The sequence below is a fragment of the Trichechus manatus genome, unplaced genomic scaffold (assembly GCF_000243295.1).
Source record: "Trichechus manatus latirostris isolate Lorelei unplaced genomic scaffold, TriManLat1.0 scaffold00163, whole genome shotgun sequence".
NCBI lineage: Eukaryota > Metazoa > Chordata > Mammalia > Sirenia > Trichechidae > Trichechus > Trichechus manatus.
Genome location: NW_004444099.1, coordinates 5,634,658 through 5,653,442, shown reverse-complemented (window position 1 = coordinate 5,653,442; position 18,785 = coordinate 5,634,658). Strand labels below are relative to the sequence as shown.

General features: G+C 37.4%; 1 pseudogene; it reads right to left on the bottom strand.

Annotated features, from left to right (window-relative positions):
• The window catches only part of LOC111822349 (NADH-ubiquinone oxidoreductase chain 1-like), a 186,312-nt pseudogene extending 170,247 nt beyond the window's left edge, over nucleotides 1-16,065 (bottom strand).
• Nucleotides 16,066-18,785: the final 2,720 nt, after the last annotated feature.

The following is an 18,785-nucleotide window of genomic DNA, read 5'->3' as shown; positions in this document are numbered from 1 at the left end:
GTTGTCTTTGTGTAATTTCTAGTTGTGAATTTATTTTGGTATTTTGTTCCTGTATTATTTTGCTGAATTCTTCCAATTTTCTGTCTGTATTTTCCATGAATTTGTCTATTTTTTTCCTCATGTTTGTCAGCTTTTTGCCTTGGCTCTTGGAGAATTCTGAGTATTAGAGACTTGAATTACCTATCAGGTAGTTCTAATGCATTTTCTTACACTGGAAAGTCATCTGTTGTTTTATCTTGGAGGCCTACTGGAACCATCCTGTCCTGTTTTTGTAAATGTTTTGATATTGTCTGTTGTCTTCAGGGCATTCAGTATTTATTTTTCTCGTTTATTGATTGTAGATTTATTTGTTTCATCCCCTTTTTTTTTTAAAATTTGACTATGTCTGAGCTGGCAGACTGTGTGTTCTTTGTTGTTTGTTCATCTGTGGTCACAGTTATTTTCTCCTCCTTCCTCCAATTGGCAGGGTCACTGACTCTGATATGGTATGGCAGGGCAGGTCTAGCTGAAGAGCAGTTACTGGGATGGGTTGTTTTTGGCACTTATTACAGCCACCAGGGCCGGTCGGTGATCAGTGCAGGGCAAGATCCAGTAGGCAGTGCCTGTTCTGCTTGGTGGTGTGATGTTAAGTGCACGGTGCAGGTAGGCAGGATGTAGCAGGGAGATTGTTATCTGTGGAACTAAGATGGATATGGGAGTGAGGAGAGAGGATCAGGAGCCAAAAACATACAAACAAACAAAAAAGAATGCTAGGGGAGCTTGGTGTTGGAGTGGAGAGTTGAGAGACTATGAACTGGAGAAAAACAGAAAAGGGAAGAGGAAGAAAAGAAAGGAATGAATAAATAAAAATCAGAAAGGTTAAAGAACCGCAAAATTCCCAGGGATCCCATTGGTGGAGGTATGAGGTCTGGGGAAGTTGCTCTCAGGTGTTGCAGTACAGCCTGGTTAGAAGTTGTAGAGGTATACAACACCAGGTATTCAGGGAACAGAAAGAGAAGGAATATATAGAGAGATGAGAAACTGAGCAATGAAGAAAGACAAAAAGGGAAAAAGAGGGAAAAGAAAACAATACAAATTAAAATAAAAGGAACAAGAAAAGCCCCCCAAAAAGCAGAAAAAAAAACTGCTCTCATGGATCCTTCTGCACGTCTGTGCATGCCGAGGGGGTAGTCTCCTTGCCATGCAGCACCGCCTGGCCAGAAAGTGCTCCCAACTCAAGAAAAGGAAAAGAAAACAAACAAACAATTCAAAACAAATGAACAAAAGCCCCGGGATCCCACCAGCACAGCAGCCCAAACCGGGAAGCAGCTCCACACTCTAATGGAGCTCTGCAGCCCCTCAGGAAGAAGTAAAGATGGTGCATAGAGCCAGGTGTTTGAGTGAAATGAGGGGGAGGTGGTGAGAGGTAAGGAAGAAATCAAAAGAAGCAGAAAAAAAAAAAAGCAACACTGGCAGCCAACAAATGGCACTCAGAGAGCCAGCTAGTGCGGGCTGGTGGAATCCAAGCAGCCGGTGTTTCTCGGATAAGAGACTGTGTCTGTGGGAAGCAGAGGGGGCCAAGTGTAGTTGAAGAAGAGTAGGGAGTGGGAAAGTGTATATCACAAATTACCAGAGCTCTGCAACCTCTCAGAAAGAAGCAAAGATGGCGCACGGAGCCAGGTATTTGAGTGAAAAGAGGGGTAGGTGCTGAGAGGTAAGGAAGAAATCAAAAGAAGCAGAATAAAAAAAGCAACACCAGCAGCCAACAAATGGCACTCAGAGAGCCAGCTAGCGTGGGCTGGTGGAATCCAAGCAGCCGGTGTTTCTCGGACAAGTTATTGTGGCCGCGGGAAACAGAGGAGTCCGAGTGGGGGTGAAGAAGTGTGGGGGGTGGGAAAGCGTATATCGCAAATTATGGGTTGTTTTGTCTCCCACTGGCAGTTCCGTGAAGCTGCTTTCTCCTACCCCATGTTTGCTGGTCTCCGATAGGAGTCCAAGATGGCGGATCAGTGCCGCATTAGCTGGTAGGGACCTCTGCATGAATCTCTCCTTGCTCTCCATTCTCTGTCAGTTTTCTTACTCCATTTGGTGCTTGGCTGAGTTCTTTATCTCTTCATTTGATGTTTTAGGGTTTCAGGCTTGTTTTTTTCTCTGTTCAGCTTAGTTTTTTGGATCTTTGCTGTGGAGGGATTGTGTGGTGCTTCTGTCTAGAGTGCCATTTTTCCCTTTCTTCTTTTTTGATGTGTGCATCTATTACTATAAATTTTCCTCTGAGGACTGCCTTTGCTGTGTCCCAAGGTTTTGGTACGATGTGTTTTCATTCTTGTTTGATCCTAGGATTTTTTTGATTCCATCTCTGATTTCTTCTATTACCCAGTAATGTGTAAGCAGAGTGTTATTCAGTTTCCATGTAATTGATTTTTTTTCTTCGGTCTTCCTGTTGTTAATTTCTACTTTGATGGTGTTGTGGTCAGAGAAGATACTTTGTATTATCTCAACCTTTTGCATCTTGTTGAGGATTGTTCTGTGGCTTAAGATGTGGTTTATTCTGAGAAATTTCCATGTGCATTGGAAAAGAATGTGTATTTTGCAGCTGTTGTGAGTAGTGCTATCAATATGGCTATGAGGTCAAGTTGGCTGATTGTGCCTCAGTGTTTTAGTTTTAACTTATTTTTGTGACTTCCCTATCTGGGTTGATAGCTGGTTGATCTATCAGGTATTCTAGGATTGGGTTGTTATCTGATGTTATTGATTTTGTAACAGGAAGACTTCCTTTAGTATTTCTTGTAATTTTGGTTTGGTTTTTGCAAATTGGATAAAGTACTGTTCATCTGGAAATGCCCTAATTTTGCCATCATATTTGAGAGACAGTTGCGGGATGTGTAATTCTTGGCTGGCAATTTTTTTTCTTCAAGGCTTTATGTATGTCCTCCCATTGCCTTCTTGCCTGCATAGTTTTTGCTGAGCAGTCTAAGCTTAGTCTTACTGACTATCCTTTATAGATGACTTTTCACTTATCCGTAGCTGCTCTTAAAATTCTCTCTTTATCTTTTGTTTTGGCAAGTTTGATTATAATATGTCTTGGTGACTTTCTTTTGGGTTCTAGCTTATGTGAAGTTCAATGAGCATCTTGGATAGATATTTTCTCATCTTTTGTGATATCAGGGAAGTTTTCTGCTAACAAATTTTCAATAATTCTCTCTGTGTTTTCTGTTATCCCCCCTGTTCTGGTACTCCAATCACTCGTAGGTTATTCCTCTTGATAGAGTCCCACATAATTCTTAGGTTTTCTTCATTTTTTAAAAAATTCTTTTAACTGATTTTTCCTTAAATTTGTTGGTATCAAGTGCTTTATCTTCAGTCTCACTTATTCTAACTTCCATTGCCTCAGTTCTGCTCCCAAGTCTTTCTATTGAATTGTCTAATTCTGAAATTCTACTGTTAATCTTCTGGATTTCTGATAGCTGTCTCTCTATGAATTCTTTCAGCTTGTTAAAATTGTCATTTTGCTCTTCTATAATCTTCTTAAGTTCTTCTATTGCTTTGTCTGTGTGTTCTTTAGCTTGGTCTGCATTTTGCATGATCTCCTTCCTGATCACTTGAAGAGTTCTGTATGTTAATCTTTTGTATTCTGACTCCAGTAGTTCCAAAAAGTTCTCTTCCTTTGGAAAATTGCTTGATTCTTTGTTTTGGGAGCTTGTTGAAGCCATCATGGTTTGCCTCTTTATCTGATTTCATATTGACTGTTGTCTCTGAGCCATCAATAAGTTATTATATTTATTTATTTTATGTTAGCTTCCTGTGTCCTAGCTTGCTGTTTTGTTGAGTTTTGATATGCCCAAAAAGGCTGCTGGTGTGAGCTAGTTTGATTATTGGCAATTTTGATGCTCTAATGTCTGTCACCAGGTGGTTAGATCTGTTACTAGGTATGTGAGCCCAGGAGTCTGTTTACTTTTCTTTTATGGATTCAGCTCAGGTGTCGAGGTAGTTGGTCACCAAATGTGTGAGGCAGGCTCTCACCTACAGTCCTAGATGGGCAGAGGTGATTGGAGTAGGCACAGGTATCTGGCTGCAGTAGAGGGTCATACGCTGATCAAGGCAGGGGCTGATGGTTGCCCCTGAATGTCTGGGAGGAAAGTGTGTCCCTTTTCCCTAGAGCACGTAGGTGCGTGGGTTTTGCAGCTGGACTACGGGCCCCCAGTGCTGTTGGCTGTAAAGACTGGCAGGCATCATTTATTCTTGGACCCCTGTTGGGCCTGGCTAGGTTGTGTGGGTGTAGCCACCAGTCTTCAGGACCCTGATGTACCTACTTAATGGGCAGAGTGGTATCAAATGTCACAAATCTGCCACTCCACAATTTAGCTGATACAGTTGAAGTTAGGCTTCAGGTATATACCCTGTTGTACTGTGCTAATTAGGGCCTACACTGTTGAAACTGGTCCACACTGGTCTATGTAGGGGTGAGGGGCATTCAAAGACCATGGACCCCTTATGCCTGTGCCTAGGCAAAGGAGCTGTGCCTAACCTGAGTTCCCAGCTTAAGGGAGCTGTCAGATTATTTTTTCCTTATTGTTAATTTGTTCCCTCTCCAAGACCGGGAGAATGGCTCAGGGCACATGACAAATCCTACTTCCAGCCCAAGGGACACTGCAATCACTGAAGCTGGGCCAAGACCCAGTGCAGATCAGGGAGGGGGCAGGTAAATGGGAGAGAGGTTTTTCCCAAAGGGGATGTTTTTGGATCCATGTGATAAGTTAGACGCATGTACTTATCTTTTGCCAATTGAGCACCTCTTTTCACTGGTTCTGGAGGCGTGAGGAGACTCTCTGCAGCTGGGTCTCTTCCAATGTGGAAAATGCTCCTGAGTGCCACTGCTTGCCTCACCTCACATACCAGCCGATCTGGCCTGAAGGATGCCAGCTCCTGCTAGGTCAGGTCTGGCAACTCCTTGCTGCTTCTGAACCATCTCTCCCTCCCCCTGCTGCTCAGTCCGAGTCCTCAACTTTACCTTTGATATTCAGGGCTCCTAGATTGTCATATATAATCGATTCACTTGTTCTTTTGGGTCTTTGTTGTAAGAGGGACCACAGGAAGTGTCTGATACTTTGCCATCTTGGTCTTTCCCCTAATTTAATTTTTTAAATAATTTTATTTTATTCAGCATTTAATGTAGTAATGGAGAGTGGAGAAGTGATGAAAGGAGATCTGTTACCTTGGTCTACCATGTTGCTGAAATGAGACATTTTTTTTTTCTTCTTCTTCTTACCTTTTTATTACTTTCTCCAGTGTAATCAAAGGTTTTTTTTTTTTTTTTTTAGGCTAGGTGTGTTCTATATTTATTTGGAAATCAGACCCCTTAATCAACAAATTAATTTTGTGGCATCAAAGTCATCATGGATTATACTAGGTTGAATCTTATGAAATTGTCATTTTTAAGTCAAAGAAGTTGAATAGCAGCAATTTCATATAGTTCATCATAAGTTTCATTAAGAACTTTTCAGGTGATTAATTTTCTCAGAAATGAATTTGATAGATATTATTTAGCCAACTGTAAGATGATGGCAATTTATATAACTGATTACCTTTTCCTACAAGTCTGCTCAGCTAAGGGAGTTTCATCATCAGTCGTTCAGATTCCACACATTGCACTAATGTAATTTTCCTAAAGAAAAGTTGTGACTCAGTCACAAACTAATCAACAGTGCTTAGTGGATATCCATTGCCAAGGTAGAGTAGTCTAAATTCATCAAAATGTTACTCCAATCTTCTCATGATCTTTTCCAAATCAAATCTGTTCTTCAACCTCGTTCCCTCCCAAACATACCGTGGGCCTCACAAAAATACTCACAGTGTCTTGAATAACATCTGTAAATTCTCTTTTCTCAATATTTGTTCAAACTAGTCCTCCTTAATGTACCTCTCTACCATAGTCCTCTATGTTTCTATAAAACTCCTCCCAAACCATTAAGGGCCAGCTCCAATGCTATTTCTTCTTTATATCCTAAAGCATAATCAATGACTGGTTTTTCTGTATTCCCATAGTTCATTGTCCATATATTTATCACTTTTCACATCTTTGTCTTTCTACATTTATCTTGACATTGAGTATATTAACTTCTTGAAAGAAGAAATCATTCTTTCATTCATGTTTTTGCATACAATAGGCACTTAGTAAATGCGGCAGAATTGATTGAATTAAGCAGTACATTTTAAACAATGAATATCATGTTTAAGGAAATGTTAAAATATTTCCAATTGTAATATTGAAAAACAAGTCAACATGTTAAGATATAACCTAGATTATAGTTTGAGAAATAAACAATTAGATTAAAACAATGGATTCATCTGACCCAAACAATACTTTTTTCTTCTTTTATTTTATCTTTTTAAATTAATACTTTAGAAAGTTTGAAGTGCTTTTGAAAGTTGTTTTTTTAACTAAGTAAGATTTACATAAAAAAACAGTTATTTGGAAAAGCCATTCATTGCCTTTTGGCACCTAACTAATCACATGTTTTGTAAATAGTTGCTTATTCCCCCTTGTTTCTTGAATTCAATATAGTATTGCATTGAAAACAAAACTGTTCATTTTTTTCATTATTATTATGCATTAAAACTGTTCCTTTTTTTCATTATTATTGTGCATTAAAGCTGTTCCTTTTAATTGAATAGTCACTGTCTTAGGCTGGGTTCTCTAGAGGAGCAAAACCAGTGAAGTGTATATATAAATATATATAAAACCAAAAAACAAACCCTTTGCCATCAAGTTGATTCTGACTCATAGAAACCCTACAGGACAGGGTAGAACTGCTCCATAGGGTTTCCAAGGAGCGGTTGGTGGATTTGAACTGCCAACCTTTTGGTTAGTAGCTATAGCTCTTAACCGCTGTGCCATCAGGGATCTATAAATATATGTAGAGAGATTTATTTCAAGGAAATGGCTCACACAGTTGTGGAGGCTGGCAAGTCCCAAATCTATGGGTCAGGCATCAGGTTGGGGGTTTCTCCTGACTCATGTCATTGCAGGGGCTGATGAACCAAAAGGCAGCAAGTCAAGCAGAAGACTGCTGGCTCACAGGATTATGGGAGCTGGTGAATCCCAAAATCTGCAAGTCAGGCAGCAGGCTTCTGGCTCACTTCTCAAGAACCGAAAGTCAGAGGAAGACAAGTCAGATGCAGGATCCACAGGGGGAGCTTTGCTAGAACATCCACTTATATTGGACACAGGCCACACCTCCAAGGAATTTCCCCTTTCAACTGATTGGCTGCTCACATCAGATCACACAATGGAGGATGATTACACAATATCTGCCAAACCACTGAGAATCATGGCCTAGCCAAGGTGACACATAACCTTAACCATCACAGCCACAAAGGATCAAAATCACCAGGCACCTAAAAAGCCTTACCTTTCTTTTGTTCTTCTCTGAGTTATATTGCACTTTCAGAAACCTCACCATGGTTACTTGACATTTCCTGACTAATCCCTAATTATAGATTTATAAGAACATTAAAAGCCCAGATGAAATACATCCTTCTTTTATAACAATAAGAATCAAATGGTACTTCCTTATATTGCCTCTGTAAACCAAGGTAAGGCTGATGTTACAGATTTCTGCATTTGAACGCAGGCCTTGTTGTCACAGATCTTTTCATTGCATATTTGCACCTCTGATTTTAGAAGTTGGCTTTATGTTTTGGCCTTTCTTTGTAATGAAATTCTGAATACATTCATTGCACATTAATCCACTTTTTTTTTATTCTCAGAAAAAATGCAAATGTCAGTCTGTTAGTTCTTTGTGTGATGTTTGAAAAACTGTATGTCATGAGGCCTTTCTGCACTCTGTTGATTCCAAATTTTATGCTATTATTTCTTTCGTGAATTATGTTCCTTCGGCTTTGAACTCTTGGATTAGTTTTGGTTTCTAGCATTTTTTCCCCTTCTTTTCTGTAAATCTACATGCCTTATTATAGAAATCTACTTTTGTGGGAAGCATTTTTTTTAAAAATAATAGGACATATTTTCTCTTGCAGTAAGTTTTTTCCATTAGTTATTAACTTTCTTGTTCTCCTCACTAACGCCAAACTTTCAGTGTCAACCATTCGATCTCAACAATATAATCTACAAAACCTACAGAAAAGCTCAAAGCAATAGAAAATATGATGAATTCATAACTATATTTCTAGCTCTGGGCTGGAAACACCATGAGAAATAGAAAAACCCTCCTTATGCTAAGCCAGGAGGGCAGTGGTTGTTCAGTGCAAGAGATACCACTGTCTGTCAGTGCAGTCTTGCATATTGCTGTGATGCTGAACAGGTTTCAGAAGCACTTTCAGACTAACACAGTCTAAGAAGAAAGTCCTGGCTATCAACTTCTGAAAATCAGCCAGTGAAAACCCTATGGATCACAATGGTCCAATTCCATTGTGCACAGAGTTGTTATGAGTCAGGGGCCGACTCAATGGCAACTAACAATAACAATAGGCTAAGCCATGCTGTTTCCTTTTTTTACAGTTTGTGAGCATGCTTGGAATACTCTATCCTGTTCTCCACTCCATTTCTCACCTACACACCCTGAACAACTCATAGCAGATGGTAACACCTCCTGGAAACTATTTGGTAAACTCTACCTCTGGACTATATTGGATTTCCCCTCTTCCGTATTTTCCTAATACTTTGCTTTGTAGATCTATAATGACCCTTTAAGACTCTGGCTTCATCTTAATTATCTTAGTTTCCTCTGATTATGGCCCAGTATTGGGTGATAGCAGAATAAGTATGTTTTCACAAAACCTTGCATTCCGCAAAATCATGCATTAAAAATAACAGAGCTAATGTGAAAATGAGAGCTGGGCAGGCTATCCAATACCAATGTAGGTTTGTAATCCAAGAACAGATAAAAAAATCGTATGGGTTTGTAGAAGTCTGGTAATTAAGTTTTGCTTTTAAAATATTTAAAAAGTAGTATTAAAATTCCTAAATATAGAATTGTTATTAGTTGCCATAGAGTTGGCTCTAACTAATGGTGACCCTATGTAAAACATACCAAAGGTTACCTGGTCCTGTGCCATCTTCATGATCATTGGCATGTTTGAGTCCATTGTTGTGGTGTCTTCCGAACTACGGAGCTCATCTTCCAGCAACTATATTGGACGATATTATGTTGTGATCCATAGGGTTTTCACTGGCTAATTTTCAGAAGTAGTTTACCAGTTCTTTCTTCTTAAGCTGTCTTAGTCTGGAAGCTCTGCTGAAACTTGTTCACCATGTATGACCCCACTGATATTTGTAATATAGGTAGCATAATTTCCAAAAACACAGGAACATGCAAACCACTGTAGTATGACAAACTAACAGACGGGTGGTGGAATATATAGAACAGGCCTTAATAAAAATGAACTTTACTTTAAAAATAAAAGGCAAAATCATCTTGATGCAGGAGGTGTAAAGTGGATTTAAGACCACCAGTTATGAAAGCAAGAGACAAATAACAAAGAGCATGGAAAACAGAAGTGCAAACAGGAATAATGTCAGGTGAATGATCCTTGTGTACAAGACTATTTCTCCGTTCAACACCCAGCTGTGTTAGCAAGCTCAGCATTCATTTGAATATCTGAAATAACACAGATGAATCAACTTCACTTCTGCATTATACTGACATCATCCTTCTACTTATCAGTTATGTATAAACTAACCTGTACTACAGAAATATGTCTTATAGCATATTTAAAAAAGAATGAACTTCAATAAAAGCAAAGTTTTCGTGACAATATATTCCCTCAAATTTCTTCGTTGTGAAGTTTCCTACAAATTAATAAAGCTGGTATTTCAAGGACCATGGCAAATTTACTCACTCAATTGAATCTGCACTTCAAAGTAGTTACCATGAGAGCTTGGTACTTGTTCCAGAGATGAACAAAAGTTTGGAACCCTCCTTTAGGAAATGCTAAAATTTGTTGGAGTACAATGTTTCATAATATTCTGTTATGATCCCTTTTATTTCAGTTGGTTCTGTCATAATGTCACCCATCTAATTTCTTATTTTGGTCATTAGCATCTTCTCATTTCTTTCTTTGTCAATTTTATTGATCTTCTCAAAGAACTAACTTCTAGTCTTGTTGATTCTTTCTGTTGTTTTTCTGCTTTCTCTTGTTGTTAGGTGCCGCTGAGTAGGTTCCAACTCATAGCAACCCTATGTACAACAGAACAAAACACTACCCTTTCCTGAACCATCCTCACAATCATTGCTATGTTTGTGCCCATTGTTGCAGCCACTGTGTGAATCCTTCTCATTGAGAGTCTTCCTCTGTTTTCTATTTCCTTTATTTCTTGTCTGATTTTTATTATTTCCTTTCTTCTGCTAACTGTGGTCTTCTTTTGCTGCTCCTTTTCTATTTGTTCAAGTCGTCAGGTTAAGCTATTGATTTTGGCTCTTTCTTCTATTTTGATGTGTGCATCTAATGATACAAATTCTCCTCTGAGCACTGCTTTTGCTGTGTTCCAAAGGTTTTGGTATGTTGTGTTTTCATTCTCATTTGATTCTAATAATTTTTTAATTTCATTTTTATTTTCTTCTATTACCCAATAGTTTTTAAGTAAGGTGTTATTCAGAGTCCAAGTTTGTATTTATTTTTCTTTGTTCTTTCCTTTATTGATTTTTAGTTTTATAGTGTTATGGTCAGAGGAGATGCTTTGCATTATTTTGATGTCTTTGAATTTATTGAAGCTTGCTTTGTGGTTTAAAATATGGTGTATTCTGGAGAATGATCCATGTGCGTTGAAGAAGAATGTGTACTGTGCTGCTGTTGGGTAGTGTGTTCTGTATATGTCTATGAGGTTGAGTTGCTTGATTTTCCTTTAGAAAATAAGATCAACAGGTATTTAAAGAGTAGTTCCTGAATAATTAAGCAATGTTTAATGGTATTTTGTCCATTATTCTATTTGTAATGCATATCAATATGTTGGGAATATTTAATTTGAAATTGTTTCGATGAACCCAAGAACAGAATTGTGTCTCATATTCCAGTTTGTTGAGTTTCATGGGTTTTTTTTTTTTCTTTTAGTGCTTTTGAGCCCATTTCATTTATCATGGGCTCAGAAATAAGTTCAGCAGATAGAATGAACATCTGCACTGTGGTCAGAAAACTGCACAGCTGTCAGAAAATATGACAAAATCTTAAATCTGACAGCTGGAAGTTACCCCAAGAGATCAAATTTAGGCAGTTTAATTCAGCAAGCATTCTTGCGTACTTACCGTATGCTAGGCACCATGACAGACTCTGAAGACAAATGATAAATAAGATAGAACTTCTGTCCTCAAAGATCTCATAGGGTAAGTGACTTAACTGAAGTTTGAACCCAGGCTTTTTCGTTAATTGTGTTTGTGGACTTGGTTATCATTCTCTTAGCAAGAACAAGATTTTTCCCTATGTTGAATGAAAAGAAATGGCCAGATGTTTTTAGGATAAATATAACTTTGCATTTTTTTTTCTTTTTCATTTTTCATGTGTCTCTGGGAATGTAGCCAGGCAGAGTGGAAGGTGTTTGAGCAAGGGGACTCATATCACAGTCTCTGCTGGAGCAATGCCTGGGTCTGTGATATCAGGTAATTTGCTTACCTTTTGGATCCATAACTTTCTCACTTGTAAAATAAGAATTTGGACCAGGTTACCACCACGTTTCCTTTCAACTTAAACATCTAGGCCTCTGTTAATTTCATTAAAGATACAATTAGAATCAGTACATGGAAATTATATTCTGTAAGATCATAGGTGTTTAATCTGGTAGCCTTTTGGAAATATACAGCTTTACCAAATGCTTGAGACTGCAAAAATAAGGACTATAAAGTCAGGAAGGGGGTAAGTTTTTATAATATAAACTTAATGATGCAATGTACTGCAGGCTGTGTACATGGCTACTGCCTGGCTGAGTTTCATACTGACTGCCTATTTGTTATAACAAGTACATTATAGCTATACAATTTCAATCCTTAAATCCATAACCTAAGGCTTTTTTTTTCCTGTTTCTAAGCCAACATCATATCCATTTAATGACCTTAATTACATCCTTTGAAATAATCACAATTACTTAACCATTTGTTCTTGAAGTTCAGAAAAAAAAAAAAAAATTATTCCCCAAGTTGAGGCAATCCTTCAAATGCTTCCAAGACCAAGGTACTGCACTCAGTCATTTAAAACATAGTCAGCTGTCACTGACTTAAGTAGGTCCCTCAAAGGCCACAGTAGCTCATTTCTTGTCACTTTTTTTTAATCAGAAAAGAATAAAATTTCAGCTGTGTTAATTCCGAATTACATAGCTACACAATAGCTGTGTATATACAGATATAATTGTTAAGCTTGCCTGTGGAATCATATAGAAGCTTGAATTCCATAAAGTCAGTTTATGGAACATGGGTAAAAAAAATATTCCAATAATTTCACTGTTCTTCTGAGGATTTCAGTTATTTGCCAACATACACACTCCTGCATGTAGTATAAACATATATACACAAAATTTAAATACGTACTTACTCTGTTCCATAGATTGAAGTACTTCACATGAATTTAATATTCACAATCATTGTATGATAAATATATTATCGCTGTTATACATATTTTATAGATGAGGACACTGAAGGTTAAAGAATGTAAAGTGTTGGAGCTTGGATTTGAACCCAGGCAGCCTTATTCCATGGTCTAGGCACTTAACCTTCATGAATTGTCTGGCACTGAGTAGGTAATCAGATGAAGGCAGTTACTCACAGGTATTTATTTACCTAGTCTTTCATAAAAGCTGCTGATATTGGAACAACGTGCAATTATACCTATGATGGCTTGAGGTGGAATACCCATGCAAAGAGTTTATGTATCTACTGTTTAGGCAAAATCTACAAACCAGCCTGGATATTCCTGGGGTACAGATGGTTTCAAACTGAGTACCTGAAACAAGCAGACATGAAGAGTAGAGGCTGCTTTCCACCTCATTTTATACTGCCTCGTGGTGATGCCATCATTTGTGAGTACTTATGGAAAGCAGAAAAAAGTCAGGAGACGTAGATGATTCCAAGTTCAGTTTGGGACATTAACAGAAGTTCCCAAGCAATCTTAAGAGACTACCTTCTAAGTGTATAAAACACTGACTTAGGAAATACACCAAGTATCCAAGGGACACAATCCTTAGTTTCAAGCTAGGATAAACATAGATGTCATTGTGAAAAAGCAACACCATTGTGAAAAAATATAGATACATGAAAAATAGAAAAAACCTTAAGTAAAAGTTAAAGGTAACAATACAGGAGTTGATACAATTCACAAGTAATCGTCAGATGAATTGTATAATTAGAGAATCTCAAAGCAGAGGGAGATGGCCTTAGTAAGACACTGCAGGAAAATGTATACAAGTGGTATACATTAAGTCTAGTTTGGGTTTGAGAACTGGGGTTGTTTGTTTATGCAGCACACACTACCTTATCTAGACAAAGTAATTCATATACAACCGTTGAGTAGGAATCATGAAACTATCTTTAGACCTAGATTGGTCTCTAAAGTAACTCAGTGCAGTTGGACAATTTACTTGGTCTTCCTATCCTAAATGCAAAAGAGCTTGATTCAAACTGATCATCTCCAGAGTTCTTTCAGTTCTGAAATTATATCATTCTACCTAATGAGAATATGTGAAGAGGCTTATAAATAAAATTAAAGAGAAAGAATCTTCCCAACAGCTGTGTTTAAGAAATGCTCTTTCTCTTTTTGTAATCTTAGTAAAAGATTTTCTATTATAATTGCCATTATTTGGAGAAGATTTGTATTTGTTAGTAGTCCAAAATCTTTATAATAATAAGTGATCAAGGAGTTAAAAAATTGTCTTATTTGGTTCAATATATATTTCAGAGGAAATGTTTTGACTTCTGTTAGGAAAATGATCATTTGTTTAAAACGTATGCCTTGACTGAAAAATTTACTTTAGCTATATATGCCTATGAATGTTCCTCATTCAGTATTGGTTCTAAAATTCAAATAAATTCTATATTAAGTAAAGCTTAAATATATTTAAATAAAACTCATGCTAAACTTTACTCAGAATGAATGTGAAACTAGACTGTAATTTCCATGAGGGTGGTGTTATTTTTAAAATGTCTCATACATTGTAGGTACTCATTAAAAGGTATAATGATGAATGACATTAAGAGACCATATTATGAGATATAAATAGTCATTTCTGATTTTGTACATATTTATGTTCCTTTGAATCTAGAAAAATACAAAATTAAATATTAGTTGAGGTGTGAGTTAAAGTAGCATTTTTGTGATTCTAACATTAATTCATTAACTCATTTATTCATTCACTTGACAAATATTTATTGAGCCTACTATTGCTAGGCAATATGGTAAGTACTAAGAATACAAAAAGAGAATAAAACATGGAAAAAATTTTAGATTTAGAAAGGATTTGCTGAAAATTATTGTTATATTATTTAGAAAATATTATTTTTTATGAAAAAAAGCATTTACACAACAAAACTGATCATATACAATCATATTGAAATGCTCTTCTTAATATTTGCCTTAGATTAAACAATTAAGTGTTCTCAAACTCTGTGTGTATATTAATTAAAATATGCCAGGATCCATAATCCTTGCTGCCTAATTCGTAAGGAATCAATTGTTTATCACTAACATATACCTTCTACAATCACCATGATTTGAGCCCCTGCAATCCCTTTTTCCTTGGATACTAAGACTCATGATCATGTGAGAAATGGAATTCCAACTTTTTGATGATGTGAAGGAACATAGCTTAAGTGTAGAATAATTTATTGGCAAAGTAGCAATCAAATAACAGAAGCTAATACAAAATAATGTGAGTGGAAATTTTAAAAAATATTTGGGATTAGAGTTGTAATTATTGATCCATACATACAGTTATTTGTGTAATTACTGACATGATATTACTATAATTCTTTAAATTAAGCTGTTCATTATAAAAATGGCTCCATTACAAAATCAATAAAACTCAGCAAACATAAACCAGACTCTGCACCCTCTCAGCTTGTCTATGTTTATTCATATCTTTCTCTACTCTACATCTGTTGTTTTTTCTCTACCTTGAACAGCCTGCTCCAAGTCCCTTTCCCTGGTGCATTCTAACTAAATCCTTGCTAACTCTTTTGTGTGCTTTCTTTGATTGTCTATTCCTATTTTTACCAAGGCAAAGGGAGTGACTCCCTCCTTTCTGCTTAAGGTAGTATATTTCTTTTCTAAATTTCAGTTACAGCATATCACATTTAATTTTACGTATTTGTGACTCTTCTATCTTCACCACTCTGTTAAACTTTTATAGGAAGAAATATTGTTTTTATACCCCCAGCTGCTGAAACAATGTCCTGGTAGATGGTACATACTCAGAAATATTAATTATATAAAAGAATGATTGAACATCAATTCTCTTTCTCCTACGTATATAGCTATTGGCTTAAAAAGTTTCTTCTAACCCTAATCTGAATGTGAGCACCAGCTCTAGATAGAGCTAGAACCATCACCAGCTCCAGCACCATTGTCAGAAGCAGAACTCCCAGGTACCCAGTGCCAACTCCAGAATCAGAATGATCCCTAGAAAAGGCTCTAGCACTAGCTCCAACGCAGGAGACAGCATTATCACCTGCTCTAGCGCCACCTCCAGTACCAGCACCAGGGTTAGAGCCACTCTGAGAGCTGAAGTCACCTCCAGGACCAGCTCTAGCACCACCTACTGAGGTAGAGCCAGCTCCTGCACCAATACGAGAGCTAGATCTAGCACGAGCTACAGATCTACAGTCAATTTCATCACCAGCTTCTACAACAACATGAGAGGTAAAGTCAGCTCGGGAGCTAGAGCCAACCCCACTGTCAGCGCTAGCACCAGTTCTAGAGCTAAAGCCAGTGTCACTCTAGCATCAGTTTTAACACCAAATCCACAGCTATGACTACCTCTAGTACCAACTTCAGAGGTAGAACCAGCTTTAGCATCTCCTTCAGCACTAGCTCCTGAGCTACAGTCAGCGTTAGTTCCAGCATGAGAGTCTTCCTGTTCCTCACCTGTAAGGGCATCTCTTTGGTTTACGCATAGTTGTTTTCTTGCTTTTTGTGTACTTTATGGTGTCACTTATTCAAGTTTTAGGTTATATAAAATAAAATTATCCACTTCAAAGTGTAAAATTCTCAGTATCTTTAAGTACATTCACAATGTTGTTCAACTATCACCACTATCTAGTTCCAGAACATTTTCCATCACCCCAAGCAGATGTCCCATAGCCCTTAAGCAATCACTCCCCATTACTCCTTCCCTCGGCCAATCTGCTTTCTGTCTCTATAGATTTATATATTCTGATTTTTTCATCTAAATGGAATCATATAACATGTGGTCTTTTGTGTTTGGTTTCTTTCATTTAGCTTAATGTTTTTAAAGGAGTCCTTGGACGGCATAAATGGTTAAGCACTGGACTACTAACTGAAAGGCTGGCAATTCAAATTTACCAAGAGGCGCCTCAGGGGACAGATCTGGTGATCTGAAAACCCTATGGAGTGCAGTTCTACTCTGCACACACGGCAGTCAGAAAGGACTCCATGGCAACTAACAACAACGTTTTTGAAATCATCCACATTGCAGCATATATCAGTATTTATTGCTTTTTCATGGCTTTTCGTTATCCCACTATATGGATATATCATGTTTTGTTTATCCATTCATCTGTTGGCTTATTTCTCACCTCTTGCCTATTGTCTTAGTCATCTAGTGCTGCTATAACAGAAACACCACAAGCGGCTGGTTTTAACGCAGAGAAGTTTATTTCCTCACAGTCAAAGTAAGCTAAAAGTCCAAATTCAGGGCGTCAGCTCCAGGGGAAGGCTTTTTCTCTCTGTTGGCCTTCTTCTCTTCGGTGTTCCCCTGGACGAGGAGCTTCTCTGAGCAGGGACCCCGGTCCAAAGGACGAGCTCTGCTCCCGGCACTGCTTTCTTGATGGTATGAGGTTCCCAACTCTCTGCTTGCTTCCCTTTCCTTTTATCTCTTGAGAGATAAAAGGTGGTGCAGCCCATACCCCAGGGAAACTCCCTTTACATTGGATCAGGGATGTGACCTGGGTAGAGGTGGTGTTACAATCTCACCCTAATCCTCTTTAACATAAAATTACAATCACAAAATGGAGGCCAACCACACAATTCTGGGAATCATGGCCCAGCCAAAGTGATACACACATTTTTGGGGGGACATAATTCAAACCATGACACTTATTTTGATTAGTGCTATGAACATTAATGTACAGGCGTTTGAGTACCTGTTTTCAGTTTTTTAGACCTACACCTAGGAGTGGAATTACTGTAGCATATGATTATTCTATGTTTCACTTTGGAGAGGAACGCCAAAACTGTTTTGGGCTGAACCATTTTATACCTACTAGCAATGTACAAGTGTTCCAATTTTCCACATCTTGGCCAACGCTTGATATTTTCCTTTTTTTAAAAATTATAGTCATCCTAGTGGGTTTGAAGGAAGAAAGGTATGGCAATCTACTTCTGAAGTACCATCCAATGAAAACCCTATGGATCACACAGGTCTGACACCGTTGTTCATGGGATCACCATTAATCAGGGGTGACTCAACAGCAACTAATAACAACAGTGAACGTGAAATGGTATTTCATTGTGGCTTTGGTTTGCTTTTCTCTAATATCTAGTGGTGTTGAGCATCTTTCTGTGTGCTTGTCGGCCATATGTACATGCTTTGGAGAAATGTCTATTCAAGTCCTTTTCCCAATTTTTTAAAAAATTGGGTTGTCTTTTTATTTTGAGTTATGTGAGTTCCTTATATATTCGGATACTAGACCCTTATCAGATTTATAATTTTCAAATATTTCTACAATTCTTTGGGTTTCTTTTTCATGCTATCATAATGTCCTTTGATACACAAATGTTTTTTCATTTTGATTAAATCCATTTTGTCTATTGTTTTAGCTGTTGCTTGTGCTTCTGGTGTTATATTTAAGAAACCATTGTCAAATTCAAGGACATAAAGATTTCCACTGTGTTTTCTTCTACAAGTATTTTAGTTTTAACTTTTAAATTTCAGTCTTTGATTCATTTTTAGTTAATTTTTATATATGGTGTGAGGTAAAGGTCCACATTCACTCAATTGAATGTGAATATCCAGTTTTCCCAGCACTGTTTGTTGAAGAGACTGTTTTCTTCCTCTACTGAATGGTCTTGGCACCCTTGTTGAAAATCAATTGATAATAGATGTATGGATTTATTTTGGGACTCTCAAATCTATTCCATTGATCTATATGGGCTGATATTGTATTCTGCAATTTTGCTGATTTTGTTTATGAGCTCTAACAGGATTTTTTGTAGACTCTTTAGTACTTACTACATATCCATACTTCCTCCTTTCTGATTTGGATGGCTTTCATTTATTTTTATTCCTAATTGCTCTGGACAGAATTTCCAGTTCAATGTTGAACAGCTGTGTTGAAAGTAGGCATCCTTTTCTGGTTGCTGGTGTTATGGAAAGGCTTTCAGTATTTCACAATTGAGTATGACGTTAGCTGTCCTTTTTGCATATATGCCCTTTATCATGCTGGGAAAGTTCCCTTCTATTCCTAGTTTCTGATGAGCATTTTTCATGAAGGGGTGTTGGCTATTTTGAAATCTTTTTTTGTATCAATTTAGATGACCATGTGTTTTCCCCCCTTCTTTTTTCTAATGTGGTGTATTACACTGATTGATATCTGTATGTTGCACAACCCTTCTGTTTCTGAGATAAATTCCATCTA